Below are 17,956 nucleotides of genomic sequence, written 5' to 3'. Positions count from 1 at the left end.
TTTTGTGACTTTTTTCTTTGGGAGTTTCTGGTGTCCATACTTGAGAACCTATGTTTCATATTTTGAGTCATTTTGAGTCCATTTGACAAGGTTTTGAATCCATCAAAGTGGGTCAATTACAGTTTTCATGCTGTTGCAAATTGTTCATAATTCTGGGAAGCCCTTTTTGACATGTTATAACTTTTGACCAGTTGAACCAAATACTGAATTTCCTTTTGCATTGCATTGTAGATGTCAGAGACCTCCTATGTTTCAAATTTTAAGTCTTGAAGAATCCGTTTGATATGTTTTTGAATGCGATTCCAAACACAATTTGTAATCTTTTACTGGTGTCAGCATTTATAGATTTGTTAGGACCCCTGTTCGTGGCTTTATAATTCCTAATTCATGATTAGTGAGATTGAATGGATTGTACCACTGTGTTTTCCTCTGAAAATACTTTAAGTGTGTTAGTTTTCAAGTCTTGATGAATCTGTCTTCACTCTTTTCTAGGTCAATTCCATTTGCAAAAAATGTTTTTGACAGTGTTTTCAATCTACAAATTCTGAGTAACCCACTTTGCATGCTTGCCAAATTTTTCCCTGTGATTCATCATGAGCCTAAATCATATAATCATACTCTCCTCATGACAATCTACCAGTTCCCCAATTTTCATTAACTCATGTGCCCGTTTGTCCAGTTTCCCTAGCCATTTCCAAACGCATTTTCCAACTTTCTAACATATTTATCTGCAGGTAATTTTAAGGAGACAACTTCAAAGATCGATATCTTTTGAACCTAATTTCGTCAGGCAACGAGATCTTGCAAGCCTGCTGAACATGTTAGAGAAATGATAGATCCTGAGTTTTGGAGTCTGGCCAGGTGTTTTTATCAATTTTTAAGGCCAGTTGACAGGCCCTGTCATTAGAAAATCACAATTTGTGAAGAGCAGAGTAAAATGGGTTTTTAATGGCGAATTTGTGATCAAATCAGTTTCCAGCTAGTTTGAGAAGGTAGGCAGATCAGTTTGAAGGTCCAGTTGTCTAAAAACAATTTTTTTTTTGGTGGACCCACTTTGGGGCCCAACTAATCTCGACTGATCCTGTCAGATAAGTGTAGCAATGAGAAATTGAAAATGTCCAATCCGAAGGAACCATGTAAGGTCTTAATGAAAGTTGGTTGTCTCACAATGGCATAAATTCTAGTAGTGATGATTTGAAGAAAAAGTTGTGAGAGATTCCATGTCCAAAGAAAGTGCGAGATTCATTGATGAGATCAACCAAAGGAATGTCGTTGCAGAGAATGGTTATGACACTTTCAAGATTGATTCTATTGGACCGGGCATATTGTGATAATCGTGGGCATGACGCTCATAAAAGGTTTGTTGTTTGAAACCAAACTTGCAAATTATGAATTGTTTGAGGTAGCAGATTGCATGACCATCCATGCATAGAAGATATAGAGCCCATGCATGATTGAAAGGTAATCCCACGTATTAGAAAGAAGAGCCAGCGGTCAAAGGAGGCCATCCAAGCAATTTAAAGGGGAGAGTTATGTAGTCTTTGAGCACTCCAAGCCACATCCAACCAAGAAGAAAAGGCCTGTACAAAAAAAAAAAGACCACGCATTGACTATTGGACAAAGCCTATGTAAAACATTAAAAGCAAACCTGCTGCAAACAATGAAAGCTATCAATCTTCAAACTGTGGGGGAGGCAGTCAATGCCAAATGTGGAGCAGCTCACGCATGGAGGTGGGCCTACATCATAGTCAAGCCATGATGGATTGTAGCCTCACAAAAATAAATAAAACCCATCTGTTCAAAAGAAACTCACGGAATATAAGAAAAAGCAACTTGCATGATAGAAACTTGTGCCCTTTAAAGAACAAAGACCCTGCCAAAAAGAAGGAAGAGTTATCATTGTTAGCAGGGGAGTCGGCATTCAAATGGTAACCAAGGGGTATAAAAGGCCAAACACGATTTCTTTGAAAGCCCATGTGAGCAAAGAGGGAGTCTGCACAATGAAAAGAAGACCATGCAGACAGTAAGGAAGAAACATGCACAAATAAAAAGCAACAACAAACATAAATGATACTCCACGCATTTGAAGGAAAAAGTTGCACCCACATTCTGGAAGCCGCTGGAGCAAGGTTGTATAACCAATATCCCACATTTGTCACGTTTGAAAGTTTTTAAAAGTTTAAATACAACTTTAAGTAATATGAGTTGTGTCTTAAGAGACACGCCTTTTAAAGGCTGCAAAGAAAGAGGTGGGCCCCTTGTGCGCTGGATGTTGCAGTCAATTGTACAATGATGTGAGTAGGGTCTAGTGTAATATTTTAAATGAAAAAGAAAACAAGCTGATGACATGGCACCGAGATTGGAGGTTGAAGGAGATTGCGCCACGTGTCCAAATCAGACGGTGGGCATAATCTCACATTTCTAAGTTGCACAGAGTTTAAATAAAGTGGGAATGCTGATTTCTACCACACGGTAGTGGGTCCCGCACATGGTGAAGTGGCATTGCAAAGTAGGCCTAGGCGAGAAGCAACCAGATTGTGACACGTGTCACGATCCGATGATTGGCACTTCCTCGCAAAAATGAAGTGCGCACTGGATAAAAAATGCAAGAATGCAGATTTTTGACACGTAGCATGGGTCCCGACGGTGCTGATGTGGCAGGTGATGCAGAAGGCTCAACCAATCAAACTGTGCCACGTGGTATAAGTCAAATAGAGGGTTGACCACGGATTGAAAGGATACTAAAAAAATAAAGTTTTTTAAAAATAAAATGATTCTTTTACCATTTTATGATGCATGTTCAGAAATTCTTTTAAATCATAAAAGGGATTCATTCTAATGTTCAGACATTAGATATTCTAAATTTTTAAAATTTAAAGTGCAGACCTAAACATTTATAATAGGGAGGCGATTTTGAAATAGAAATTTTAGGTGTTTCTGGAAGGCAAAGTATGCCTTATCATATACTGTCGGAATCGTGAAAGTCTGAATTTTTCAATTCCAAGGTTAGTTTCTACACAGGAATGCATCCTTTCAAGTTACACAGGGTTTTCTCTTAGTGTAAGGAAACTTGGCAACAAGGAATATAACCGTTTCCACATAACCCATAGTAGATCTGAAATAAACATGGAATTAAAATCCACATGCAAGAGAATAGACAACATACCCACAAAAATGTGACACAAGATATACCCTGGGAAACCCTCATTGAGGGAAAAACCCAGCCTCCAAAAGCATCCATCACCATGTATTATTTAGCAAAAAATACCATTGCCATACAACCATGGAAGCCTTCATGGCCATAGCCACAACCGAGCAAACTATGTGAACAAGCATGAATCCACACATCCCATGCCATGCTTTCAACCTTCACAAATGCTCCCTTGGCTAACTTGTCAAGCCTTGTCCCGCTCGACTCTTGCCTTTTGTCTTCTCCTTGTCACTCTACAACAACTACCCTTGTGGTTGCTTATATAGTAGCAAGTCCCACAAAACCACCAAGTGGTATTACATAAACCATGTGCTAAAAACCATGTGCTACCTAACCCACTGACCCCACATTTAATATTGGGCATTTAATTCTTTTTCCCAATATTAAATAATTACATAAAATATTATCACAATGTTACAATACAACTCATCAAGTATATCCCATGGGAATCTTTACATGTTGCACATCCATCTAGGTACAACATTACATAATAAAATAAAATAATAAAATAACAATATTATGCAATATGTGCAACACCCATTATCTCAACAATCTCCCACTTGTTGTATACATTGCATAGGGTCAATCCGTAGCCACATAAATGAACAAGGGAACAATCCCTCCCAACACATCAACCATCATGGATCAAAATAAATCAAGTGCTCTATCCTGGTACCCGCAACAAAATCAAAGTATCCAGCATCTCAAACATGAATGATCTCACCTCCTATTATGCCACTACCACTGGACATACATAGAAGCCATCCAAAGAGAAAGCCACCCAACCTATCGCATTAGAAGATCATAAAATCATATACCAACTAAAATTCCAAGAAAAAATAACCTAATCCAAAAGTAATCACATGTATCCATAGTTGTCAAAATATCCATAGCTGAAATAGCACCCACAGCAAGTGCCAAACCCATCCAACTATCCATACCTCAAAGGTATAACAAGTGAATCTTATATCATTGACATATCCAATCTATAATCTACAATCACAAGCCTCAAAAGAAATACCTGCCACATATATACCAAGAAGCTCCTACTACAAAAGATAATGTCAAATCTATAACCAATCCACTCAACACATCTCAAAGAAGTGAATCCATGTAGCATCAAGGACATCCACAATACATAATCTGATATCCTGCAAGAACAACTCTCTTAACAAGTCTCCAATGCTCTCCCAAGTTCACCACAACCAACAGAGGAAAGAGATAAAGGAATAACCATGTCATCTCTCACATGACATACATGAGCACAAACTAGTGATCACAATCTCTAACCAATCTCAAATCCAATGTAGGCAAAACTGAACATCCAAGAAGATAACCAAGACCAGAGAAACCATTCAAATCATAACCTGTATCATGTCCTTCTACACACACCTCTAGATGCAAACTGTGCAAGTTAGATCTCCTCCATAAAACCCCAACAAGAAGCCTCAACAACACCCAAACCATACCATATAACTAATCATGGATGTAAGCCTCTCACAAGAAGATCAAACTCATAAACCATTCCTAATCCAAGGAATATGCCCACTATAAAACCATCTCCCAAATTCAACCAACATAACAACATATGCACATGGAGATAACCAATGCTAAACCATCTCTCAAATGAACCCTCCAAAACTAACTCATGTACCATAGCTCAAGATCCATATCCATGAAAGATAAGCATAAATATAATGCAACTGAGAGAAAACAATGGGCTATACCTCTCAAGTAGCAGACCGCCGAGTAGAGCAAGAGTGGGGAATGAGAATGCTCATCAAGATACCCAAGTCTCCAACCAAGACTCATCTAAGAACAATCTCCTCTCAAGTCCATATCAGGTGACTGCCCCTCGAACTTCCTGCTGAAACCATCAACTATCCCAACAAATACTTCTCTAATCTAAGAGAAATCAACGTCACCACCATCTCTAAGTATCCATGAGCACTTGTAACCAATAAATCCATGCCAACTCCAAATGCAACATAGCAATATCATGAATTATCCAGCTTATGATCAGTGTACTCAATACCAAGAAACTAAACCAAGATTAATGTCAAAGTTTCAACCATGGCCTTAGGAACATAAATATGACAACATGATCTTACCATCTCAACTAAAGAGAGAACATGCTCCATATGAACACACCATAACATGTCACAACTCTAAACGCGTATCAAGAGTATACCATGACATAATAATGAAACCATCCTCATACTAAGGATAACATGCCAAATAAAAGCATAAACCACACCTTTGCCAAGAATCTTGTGAGTCTTCAAGATGCAACCATCTCCACTCACCACGAAGAAAACCATCTCCACATACTAGGAAGAACCAACTCCACATACTATGAAGATAACCAAAAACTCCATGAGTCCTCAAGATCTAACCATCTTCACACACTATGAAGATAACAAGTGCACCATGCAAATGTCAAAGATGCTTCTGCAGCAACATGATCTAAGACAAACCTCCAACATCTGCAAACACTCAATAAATATATCAATGCCAACAACTCCCACTCAACTGTGGTACCAAGTCACCAATGGCATCATAAAATTCATCTTCTATATGAAGATCCAAACCAAACCAGGAACTAATCCTGCACTGTCACCCCATCACTGTCATAAGCTCCCACTAAATTGTGTATCCAAGCTATCCATGACATAATGATGAAAAATACCATCTTCTAACCATGAGAATCAACCAAGGCATTAAACCATCAAAGAACTCAAAGTGCACGTCATGAGCTCCTCAAAAGAAACCAAATAACCATGATCCTCAACCAAGAAGATATACCACCATAACTAAATCAGAAATCCAAGCTAATAAACATCAAGGATGTACCTGTATATCCAGTCATGTCATGCCAAAATCCATGACACCATGATCACATCCATGAACCGAGCATCTAGCTCTCAATATGTCCAACCTGTCAGCATAAAATAGTCAACCACAATCTTCCACCATGACTGTACTTGGTAACAACATCTCATCCCTTCTACATGAAGGAAAAATATCAGCAAATCATGTGACTTAGGCATAGTCAACCCAAATCCAAGCCACCAATCTGAATATGCATCAATAATGAAAGATCAATGGGCAAAGACAACCCATAACCAAGCTATAAATGCAACCTGTAAGTATAGACTACTCACAACACTGCACAACTTGTAGACCCAACAAGTCATCATGCATATCCAAACCAAAAACTGATAACCATATCATCATGAGACCAATCTGAAATATGAACTGAGTATACAATGACATCAAATCTTAAATCTCCAATGCCATAAACTCACAATGTTACCATAGTCAAAATATACTTATAAACTGTTTAGATCAATATATCAATAAATAAATCATGCCAAATCTACACCAAATCTGAACCAATGTGTAGAGCTCTCCAAGAGCTTTTCGTTGACTACTCGAAGTCCAAAATCTGACTCTGTATGCCCAAGTTATGCCCTAATCCGTGCTCAAAATAAACAACATCTGACTTTAGGGCTTTTAAAACCTAAAAAAATCTCAAAATCATAGAACCAAACCTACACCATGTTGTAGTGCTTTGAATTAGCTTTCCAACACCTGCAAGAACTCTGAAATTCAATATTCTGAAAGAAAGTTATGGCCATTTTACTAAGACAGTCTTTTTACCATTTTTAGTACGATTTTTCATTTTTTATTTTTTCAGTGACGAAAATTCTGACGGAATTAAATTTGACGGCCATCATGGGCTGAAACTAAAAAACTCTTTCATTTTCTTTGAACATGGCCAAACTATGGCATATTATATATCAAAATTTATGGAAATGTCAACCCAGATCCAATGGTAAGGTCTATTTTTACCTAGGAGGTCATTTTTGCAAGCTACCCCCAAAACCCTCATTTTAAATGAAACATTCGAAAGAATCTTTTATCCAAAAATTTTCCATGCCCAAATATTTTAACATCCCATCGTAACAACAAACCCAAAACTCTCAGATCTGCAATAAATCATTCATATATCTTGCCTTTTTTTTTTTTAAAATCCTCTCATGCATTCCCATGGATTCAATCTAGAGTTACAATAAAACCATAGCTTTGATACCACTTGTAAGGAAAGTTGGCAACAAAGAATATAACCATTTCCACATAACCCATAATAGATCTGAAATAAACACGTAATTAAAATCCACATGCAAGAGAATAGACAACATACCCACAAAAATGTGACACAAGATATACCCTGGGAAACCCTCATTGAGGGAAAAACCCAGCCTCCAAAAGCATCCATCACCATGTATTATTCAGCAAAAAATACCATTGCCATACAACCATGGAAGCCTTCATGGCCATAGCCACAACCGAGCAAACTATGTGAACAAGCATGAATCCACACATCCCATGCCATGCTTTCAACCTTCACAAATGCTCCCTTGGCTAACTTGTCAAGCCTTGTCCCGCTTGACTCTTGCCTTTTGTCTTCTCCTTGTCACTCTACAACAACTACCCTTGTGGTTGCTTATATAGTAGCAAGTCCCACAAAACCACCAAGTGGTATTACATAAACCATGTGCTAAAAACCATGTGCTACGTAACCCACTGACCCCACATTTAATATTGGGCATTTAATTCTTTTCTCTAATATTAAATAATTACATAAAATATTATCACAATGTTACAATACAACTCATCAAGTATATCCCATGGGAATCTTTACATGTTGCACATCCATCTAGGTACAACATTACATAATAAAATAAAATAATAAAATAACAATATTAAGCAATGTGTGCAACACCCATTATCTCAACACTTAGATACCTGAATTGCAACTATATTCAAACCAGGAAGTTCAGATTTGATTTTTTGACATGATATTGATTTGAATATGGTTTAAAAATGGTAAAAATACAGTTTGGGTCAAAAAATTTGATCGCATTCACTCAGTAAAACTCGAATTTGACCAAGCATTTCAGTGAAGTTTTCAAAATATCTTGGTAACTCAGAAGTTTTCATCATTCTAAAAAAAGATATTTTCAAATTTGTTGTAAAGAATGATGAAACCAAATCAAATCAGATCAGATGGGTAAAGAAATGAAAAAGGCTTTCAGTTGCAAAAGTTTAATTTCCCAGTGGACAGATGTCAGTTGCAAATTCAATCCAAGATTTCTTTCTTGTCTATATCTTTCCCTTTCTTTCTCATTGTAGGGGTTCTAGTCTTTTGGAGAAAATTGGCATGCTACTGTGATACCAAGGTTTTTGGTCCAGTCTTGATGCATTCTCAATACTATGAAACCAGTCTTCAACAATTTTTTCTTTTATGAATAGCAGTAGTGCAGATAATACAGATAGTTCTGAGATGTTATGTTATTTCAAGTTTTGATTTCATGCATTTGGTTGTATTATTTCAAGGAAATGAATACATATGAATAGTAATTTCACTAGTTTCATTCTAGTTCTTGTCTCCTCTCTCAGTAATCTGTAGTGTTATGTGGTCTTGGAACAAAGAGCTAAGATCCATTTGCTTCCCCTTCAGGTTGTATGTCTGATGTATTTTGCTATTGGAACAAAGTCCCAAGTAAATGCTTGATGTGTTTGACAGGGTTACTAGTTATGTTGAGAAGGATATTTTGTGAGAATGAGATCTAAATGAACACTAATGTCTGAATCATAAGGTGATTAGATAGATCTGATGTGTGGGTATACAAAATATGTCCCAATGTCACAGATGTATGTTTTGAATTCATGGATTTTTCCAATGGATTAGGCACTGATCAGTTATAGGATCACTTGTTACATTGCTGCATGTTTGAGGATTTGTTGAACATCAACATAAATAATCAAATGCTTTTCCCCCTTCATGTTGAAGAGCTATAATAGAATGCCCTCACTTGGCTTTTGAGATTCCTAGATCTGCATTTAACTATTGTAGATTGATGTTATTTCATGAGTTATGAGGAGAAATAAGGGTAAAATCTGCTTTACATTAGATTCAATGTATGCTTTGATAACTGGAACCATATAAAGAATCTATAGGTCTACCCGCTTAGGTTTTGTAGAGCCTGAAGAAGAAGAAGGGTCTAGCCTTATAGTTGGCCTGGTGTCTGAATGGGCATGTTGAAAATGGGAGTTAGCTACCCCTAGATGTGTTTTGTTCTCATCAGGGTAATTGAAAACTGGTAACATTTTCAAACACCAACAGGCGGAGATATATGTTTTAGGGGAGATATAAGGGAGATATAATATTTTGATGAAGATATAATTGAGGGGGAGAATACTATTGGAAATGATTGAAAAGATCATGAATGAAGAATAGTGGAACTAGTAAAGAATGCTTTCAATCATTGTTTTATCATTGATGTTAAACTTGCTACTTGCAGGAATGACAATTGCTTTAGTGATCCAAATACTATCAATTGGTTGATTGACAAGGAGGTGGCAATCAATAAGATGTAACTAGAGCACCTAGAGAAAGGTTGAAGTTATGATGCTGTAATGAAGTATAAGGACTAGCTAAGCCATTGATCAATAGTGTATCGATGACATAAGCTAAAACATAGGGAATGGACACACTAAGACACATCAAAGATGTAAGGTTTAACTAAGTCATTTGTAGAACCTGACTGAGTTCATTTGTGAGTGTCAAGAAAACTAGTTGAAGCTGAGCAAGTTCAACTTTAGTGTGTGCTGAGCAATCCTTTAGGTGCCAAGCAATCCTTTGAGTGCCGAGTAACACTAAATGTAGTAGAAGCCAAGTAACTCAGGATCCAACAGGAGCCGAGCACTATGAAGTAAATAGAAGCTGAGTGATTCAAGAAAAAAATAGAAGCCAAGCAATACAGGAAAGCTTTAGGTGCCGAGTAAAGAAAAAACTACAAAGGATACCGAGCAATCCAGACCCAGTTAATGCCGACCATCAGTAAACCAATGATGCTGAGTTGCTACATTATTTGTTAAGTCAAAAAGATTCACTAGATCTGTAATGATAAGTTTGTTACATTGAATTTTTTGAATTAGTTGGATGATAAGGATGATGAGTAGATGTCACAGAATTTCATGTAAACCATGCAAACCAGTTTTGAGCGAATACTGATGGACTTATCATGAAGTTTTTGGAAGAAATGATTTGGAGGGAAAATAATATCATTCTCTCACATCAAATAAAATTTATGAGCAAGAAGATTTGAGTGAGAAATGAAGACTAGAACTTCTTTATAAGGAGTTACAGGTCAGAGATTAGAAGAGTGTGAGTGGGTTGGTCATAAGTGTGGTCGTGCAAATAAGCCAAGAGAAGGCTAGTGTGAAGTGTCAAAAGGAGGACACAGTGAGGAGTAAGTACAAAGGATTAAGACTCTGAGTTGATCAAGTGACCATAGAGTGCATTGGCATAATGAGTGGAAGAACTCAAGGAGATAGATCTTGAAGGGTGAACAAGTTGTCAACACTGCAAGGAAGAAAAGCCAAGCAATGAAAAGAACTGAAGAGTGATATGAAATTTGCAAGGTTAGAGTTGCAATCTTTATCAGGTCAAAACCTTTGTAATACTTTCTTACCATTGTATTAGACATTGAAATCCTACATTGCTAGGTGGATAAGCCTCAAGGGTGACTGTAAATCCCATGGACTTGGGTGGGCCTAACAGATCTATGTAAATCCCTTAACAGGGTGGCATTCTAAGTTTAATGTTCTTAAGTCCTCTAACAGGGCACACTCCTAACAGTGTGTAGAAATCCTTTAATAGTAACAAGGTCACATCTAACAGTGTGTAAAGCCTTTAATAGGGAAAACCATCAAAAGTGGTTGAAATCTATTGCACAATAATTTTGTGAGTATCATCCCCACCCCAATTTTACCTTCTTATTCTTGAAGGGTTTTTGGGTCACCAAAATCCTTTGTGTTATGTGGTGATGCATGTTTACTTTTCATGATTGTTTAATGTTTAATTGCATGCATGATAATTTCAATTATATGCCATTAAGGATTTGACAAGAAAGTAAAAAGGCTAGAAAGAAAAAGTTGTATTGGAAATGATTGGACCTTGAATAATTGATTCACCCCCACTCTTAGTTATTCTAAAAGAATTCTAACAATTGGTATTAGAGCCCACTGCTGATTTGTTTCAAGGTACTAGCAGTAGGAAGATCAAGATGTCCAAGAAAGAAGTTCCCAAGCTAAAAAAAGACAACTTTTTTGCATGGAAAAGTCTAATGTAGTTGCACCTTGGATCAATAGGTGACTATGCATAGATCTCAATCACCATTGATCATGTAGACCCTGCAGGACCCCTCATTATAGATGACATGAACAAGAAGGAGCACAATCAGGAAATGTTAGAGATTTCTTTAGCACTAAGCTATGCCAAGTATGATAACATCAAAGAATGTAGTACTTCACATCAGATGTGGAAAACATTATCAAACATCTATGGAGGAGATGATAATGTCAAGACAGCCAAAAGAGAGAGCCTAAGAGAAAAGTTTGATGACATGAAAATGGAAGAAGGAGAGAATGCTACTCAATACGGTGCAAGAATGAAAGAAGTGGTAAGTGCCATAAGAAGCCTAGAAGGACAGATATCAGAAGAAACAATATGTAGCAAATACTTGAGAACTTTGCTTCCTATCTATGCTATAAGAGTATCAGCCATCCAAGAGCTAAGGTGTGTACCAGGAAACACATTGTCATTTGAAGGAATAATTGGAAGACTCACTACCTTTAAGCTATCCAACTTTGACAACTACACGCCAGAAAAATTTGAATCTGAATTCAAAGCCAAGATGACAATAAAAGACAATGAGGAGGTGCAAACAAAGAAAAAGAGTGGAAAAGGAAAGTATGTATCTAGTGATAGTAGCACTGATGAAGATGATGTAGACCAATTGGAGGCATTACTAGCAAGAAGATTTCATAGAGGAAGAGGCAAATTCAAAGGTAAGCTTCCAATCATTTGTTTCAATTTTAATGAAGTTGGTCACATTGCAGCTAGATGCACACAAAAAAAAAATTACAAGGATGGAGGCAACCTCAAGAACAAGAAAGAGGACAACAAGGACTACATAGGTAAAGGCAAATATGCTACATTATTTAAGAAGACCATGATGAGAATGATGATGAAGTAGTCTATTTGGCTATGAAAGATGAATCAGATGAAGATGAAGCAACTACCCTAGTAACCTGCATGAACAAGAATAACAAATGGATCATAGACAATGGATGCTCTCATCACATGACTGGAAATAAAAGTAAGTTCATTATCTTTAATCAATATGAAGGAAATAGTGTTAGATTTGGTAACAATGCACCATGTCAGATCAAAGGGAAAGGTAGTATCAAGCTTACTGAAAAGATATCATGTGATAATGCATACTATGTTGAAGGCTTGAATTATAACTTGTTAAGTGTCTCACAGTTAGGTAACATAGGATGTAAGATTGAATTTGAAAATGGAATTGCCAAGATCTATGATTCTAAAGGAAGTCTAATAGGAAAAGGTGACCAGACTAGGGTAATTTATTCTACTTAGACATGGAAGATACTTCTTGTCTCATTGTTCAAACTGATGATGTATGGTTATGGCACAAGAGGCTATGTCATGTAAATTTTGACAATTTGATAAACATCAGCAAAATGAAGAAAGTCAAAGGTCTACCAAAGTTGAAGAAGCCTGATAACACCATGTGCAAACAATGCCAACTAGGGAAGATGACCAAGTCAACTTTCAAAAAAGGCTTATACTTCTAATGAAGTATTAGAGCTAGTTCATACTAACTTGTGTGGTCCTATTGAAGTACAAAGCTATAAAGGTGACATATACATGATGCTATTTGTGGATGACTATTCAAGGATGATGACAGTAATGACCTGAAACAAAAATTAGATGCATTCCAAATGTTTAAATGGTACTTGGCCAAAGTTGAGAAAGAGATTGGAAAGAGCCTAAAATGTCCCAAATCCGATAGAGGAGGTGAATTCACATCAAGAGATTTTGAAGAATTCTGCGATGAAAGAGGAATCAAAAGATAGACATCAGCACCGAGGACTCCACCTCATAATATTATAGAAAAAAGAAGGAATAGATCAATCATTGATTGTGCCAGGACCTTAATGATGGAGAAAAATGTTACACTTAAGTACTAGAGAGAAGCTGTAAGTACTGCAGTCTACACGCTCAAAAAAGTTCAAGTTAAGAAAGGTACAAGTGCGACACCTTTTGAATTATGGTATGGGCATTCTCCTAATGTAAAACATTTCAAAATAGTTGGATACAAATGCTATATATATAAAGAGTCTAGAAATGGAAAGTTTGATGCTAAGAGTGAGGAAAGCATATTTATTGGTTATTCTACTAGAAGCAAAGCTTATAAGTGCTTGAATGTTAACACTAACAAAGTAGTAGAAAGCACAAATGTGAAATTTGATGAGCTTAAAGAAGTTCAAAGTGTTGAGAACACCAAGAAAGTAGAAGAATAAAAGACCTTTGCATACTTTTATGAAGGTATACCTAATAATGGTGAAGTTGCAACTTAGAATGACAATCAACAACAAAATCCAGTATTTGCCGAGTCACAGACAGTGAATACCAAGCAGTAGACACATTCAGAAGCCAAGTTGCAGAATATAGAGAATGTTCATTCAGATTCTGAGAACTATCAACATGAAGGAAATGAAGAAATATCTGATGAAGATACACATGAAGATTCAAATTCTGAAAGAGACAACATGTAAATAAGCAACGAACTAGTATTGGAAAAGTATGTGAGAAGACATCATCTTGTAGATCAAATTATTGGAAACAAAGAGGCAGGACCAATGACAAGGAATAGACTTAGAAGTGAGACATGTATGCTCAGCAAAACAAAACCAAAAACAATTAGTGAAGCCATAAAAGATGATGACTGGTACAATTCTACGAAAGAAGAAATAGAACAAATTGAAAAGAACAAGACATGGACCTTAGTCTCAAGACCAGCTGACAAGAATGTAATTTGAACCAAGTGGGTGTTTAGAAACAAGTTAGATGAGAATGGTGAAATGACAAGGAACAAGGAAAGAAAAGTTTGTAAAGGGTATCCATAAGAAGAAGGACTAGACTATGGAGAAACTTTTTCTCTAGTTGCCAGAATGGAAGGAGTGAGGACTTTACTAGCATATGCAACTTTCAAAGAATTTAAAGTCTATCAAATGGATGTTAAGTCCACATTTCTGAATGGTATACTTGAAGAGGAAGTCTACATAGAGCAACCAGAAGGATTTGTTGGTGAAAATAACAAAAAAAAAAGGTATGCAAATTGCATAAGGCTCTATATGGATTAAAGCAAGCCCCTAGAGCTTGGTATGAGAGACTTCAAAAGTATCTAGTGAAAATAGGATTTGAAAGAAATAATGATAACAACAACTTGTACATCAAATCAGAAGAAGTTAGGGGTGTCCTTGCATATGAAATATTTGTGGATGACATAATTTTTGGAGGAAAGGAAGCAGTTTGCAAAAGTTTTGCTAACAAAATGAAACATGAGTTTGAGATGTCTATGTTTGGAGAAATCAAGTTGTTTGTTGGATTGCAAGTACATCAACTAAGACATGGTATACTTGTCACACAATCAAAGTACATCAAAGAGATACTCGAGATGTTTGGATTGGAAGACTCCAAACCTATCAACACACCAATGTCAATAGGACATAAGCTATCCAAAAATGATGAATCAGCTAAACTCAATCAAACAATGTACAGATCCATGATTGGAAAAATATAATATGTTGTACATAGTAGACTAGACATAGCATTAGTAGTTGGAATAGTGGCTAGATTCTCTGCTAATCTTAGAGAAAATCATCTCATGGCAGTAAAAAGGATAATGAGGTATCTCAAAGGAACTATTGATTTTGGCCTATACTACAAAAATATTGAGAAGTTTGAGCTCAATGCATACACAGACGTAGATTGGGGAGGCAACATTGATGACAGGAAAAGCACAAGCGGAGGAGCATTATTCTTAGGTAATAGGCTAGTTACTTGGACTAGCAAGAAACAAAAATGCACATCTCAATCCACTACAGAAGCAGAATATGTGGCAGCAACAATCAATTGCACAAACATTGTGTGGCTCAAACATATATTGAAAGGAATGAAAGAAGAGGTAACCAAACCTGTGATACTACATTGTGATAATACAAGTGCTATAAACATATCCAAGAATCTAGTAATGCATGCAAAAACCAAGCATATTGCAATCAAGTATCACTATGTCAGAGAATTGGTGGAAGACAAATAAGTGAAGATGGAGTACATTCACACAAAGGAACAAATTGCAGATATCTTCACCAAACCATTGGCCAAGGATACTGATGAATATCTTAGAGGCAAGTTGGGGGCAAAGCCCCTAACTGAAGCAGTCTAAAGCAACAAAGAAGCTACCCTGCATCAACAGGAGTAGATCATTGAAATATCAGAAGAATGATGCAGAGGATGACAACAGGAAAAAAAATTCCAAATCAGTCACAAGCATGGTGACAGAGGGAGAAAACATGAGATGCAAAGCTTATATTTAGCATATTGAAGATGCTACATGTTTGGCATTTATGTGAAAGAGGGAGATGTATGAGAAAATGATCAATAAAAGGTAAGAAGGAGATGTATGAGAATGTATGAGATCATAAGTAGACCAAAAAAAAAAATATAGAGATGAAAGAGGGAGATTCAAAAGAGATAAGATATTGATCAACAAGCAACTATGAAGGATCAGGAATACAAAGTAAGGATGCAGTAGTTAAGAGGGAGAAGCTGAACAAATGATTTAGTTTCTATCAACAAAAGAGGGAGACATGATACAAAAAGGAAGATATGTAATGAAAACAAGTTTTTTGTTTGGTATATAACTTTGGTGGTAACTAAGTTGATCAGCTCAATCAATTGATCAGTTTAGTTTGTCATCAATGCCAAAGAGGGAGATTATTGGAAATGATTGAAAAGATCATGCATGAAGAATAGTGGAACTAGTAAAGAATGCTTTCAATCATTATTTTCTCATTGATGTCAGACTTGCTACTTGCAAGAATGACAATTGCTTTAGTGATCCAAATACTATCAATTGGTTGATTGACAAGGAGGTGGAAATCAATAAGATGTAACTAGAGCACCTAGAGAAAGGTTGAAGTTATGATGTTGTAATGAAGTATAAGGATCAGCTAAGCCATTGATGCAATAGTGTCTTGATGACATACTCTAAGACACAGGGAATGGACACACTAAGACACATCAAAGATGTAAGGTTTAACTAAGTCATTTGTAGAACCTGACTGAGTTCATTTGTGAGTGCCAAGCAAACTAGTTGAAGTCGAGCAAGTTCAACTTTAGTGTGTATCAAGAAATCCTTCAGGTGCCGAGTAACACTAAATGTAGTAGAAGCTGAGTAACTTAGGATCCAATAGGAGCCAAGCACTACGAAGTAAATAGAAGCCGATTGATTCAAGAAAACAATAGAAGCTGAGCAATATAGGAAAGCTTCAAGTGTTGAGTAAAGTAGAAACTATAGAGGATGCTGAGCAATCCAGACCCAGTTAATGCCGAGCATCAGTAAACCAATGATGCCGAGTTGCTGCATTATTTTTTAAGTCAAAAAGATTCACTAGATTAGTAACGATAAGTTTGTTACATTGAATGAGTAGATGTCACAAAATTTTATTTAAACCATGCAAACTAGTTTTGAACAAATATTGATGGACTTATCATGAAGTTTCTAGAAGAACTGATTTGGAGGGAAAAAATATCATTCTCTCAAATCAAATCAAATTGATGAGCGAGAAGATTTGAGCGAGAAATGAAGAACAAAACTTCTTTATAAGGAGTTATAGGTCAGAGATCAGAAGAGTGTGAGTGGGTTGGTCATAAGTGTGGTCATGAGAATAAGCTAAGAGAAGGCTAGTGTGAAGTGTTAAAAGGAGGACACAATGAGGGGTAAGTATAGAGGATTAAAACTCTAAGTTGATCAAGTGACCATAGAGTGCATTGGCATAATGAGTGGAAGAACTCAAGGAGACAGATCTTGAAGGGTGAACAAGCTGTCAGCACTACAAGGAAGAAAAGCTAAGCAAAAAAAAGAACTGAAGAGTGATTTGAAATCTACAAGGTGAGAGTTGCAATCTTTATCAGGTCAAAACCTTTGTAATACTTTCTTACCATTGTATTAGACATTGAAATCCTACATTGCTAGGTTAGCTTAACGGCTAGGTGGATAAGCCTCAAGGGTGACTGTAAATCCCATGGACTTGGGTGGGCCTAACAGCTCTATGTAAATCCCTTAACAGGGTGGCATTCTAAGTTGAATGTTCTTAAGTCCTCTAACAAGGCACACTCTTAACAGGGTGTAGAAATCCTTTAACAGGGTCACATCTGAGAGTGTGTAAAGCCTTTAATAATGCAAACCATAAGAAGTGGTTGAAATCTATTGCACAATAATTTTGTGGGCATCATCCCCACCCCAATTTTACCTTCTTATTCCAAGAGTGTTTCTGGGTCACCAAAATCCTTTGTGTTATGTGGTGATGCATGTTTACATTTCATGATTGTTTAATGTTTAATTGCATGCATGATAATTTCAATTATTTTCCATTAAGGATTTGACAAGAAAGTAAAAAGGCTAGAAAGAAAAATTTGTATTGGATATTATTGGACCTTGAATAACTAATTCAGCCCCCCTCTTAGTTATTGTAAAAGAATTCTAACAAATACTATAAATTTTAATTACATTCTTTCAT

The sequence above is a fragment of the Cupressus sempervirens genome, chromosome 11 (genome assembly GCF_028749045.1).
Source record: "Cupressus sempervirens isolate cs-2001-9-10 chromosome 11, ASM2874904v1, whole genome shotgun sequence".
Taxonomy (NCBI): Eukaryota; Viridiplantae; Streptophyta; class Pinopsida; order Cupressales; family Cupressaceae; genus Cupressus; species Cupressus sempervirens.
The sequence above is the reverse complement of the archived record's forward strand: the minus strand, read 5'-3'. Positions refer to the sequence as shown.